We start from the raw sequence: 611 nt of genomic DNA, 5'->3' as shown, positions 1-611 counted from the left end.
CTGTTCTTGGAGAGGACCTGAGTTCAGTTCCCAGCACTCACATGTTGGTTCACAAATCCCTAACTCTAACTTGAGGATCTGCTACACTCTCTGCAGGCATCAGACATGCATGCATATGATGCAGGCAAAACACTCCTATAATTTTGGAGCCTGTCCTGGAACTCACTCTCACTCTGTAGACCAGGCTGGCCTTGAACTCACAGAGATCTGCCTGCTCTGCATTCTGAGTGCTGGGATTAAAGGCGTGCACCACCATCGCTCGACCACTGATTCCATTTTTAGCTGCTGCCTTCTGAATTAATATTTTTAGAAGAAATGACCACACAGCCTATGTAGATGTCTGTCTGTGCTCTGACTCCCTCCCTATATATGTACTTTTGTCCCTTGTTCACTTTGCTCTGAAAAACAGCCCCCAAGCTAGGTGGTAGTGGCTCACACCTTTAATCCCAGCACAGGGAGGCAGGCAGACAAATCTCTGAGTTTGAGTCCAGCCTGATCTACAGAACTAGTGTCAGGACAGCCAGGGCTATGTACAGAGACCCTGACTCAAAATGGAGGGAGGCGGCTTTAAAGTGATGTACAGGTTGGGCAAATGGCTCAGTGGTTAAGAG

At 48.1% G+C, this 611-nt stretch overlaps 1 protein-coding gene across 1 annotated transcript in view; it reads left to right on the top strand.

The window, feature by feature from the left end:
- Nucleotides 1-611, top strand: part of Kifc1 (kinesin family member C1) — a 14,430-nt gene that overhangs the window by 12,838 nt on the left and 981 nt on the right. The window lies entirely within an intron of this gene.

This window comes from Microtus ochrogaster, linkage group LG2 (genome assembly GCF_000317375.1).
Source record: "Microtus ochrogaster isolate Prairie Vole_2 linkage group LG2, MicOch1.0, whole genome shotgun sequence".
NCBI lineage: Eukaryota > Metazoa > Chordata > Mammalia > Rodentia > Cricetidae > Microtus > Microtus ochrogaster.
The sequence above is the reverse complement of the archived record's forward strand: the minus strand, read 5'-3'. Positions and strand labels throughout refer to the sequence as shown.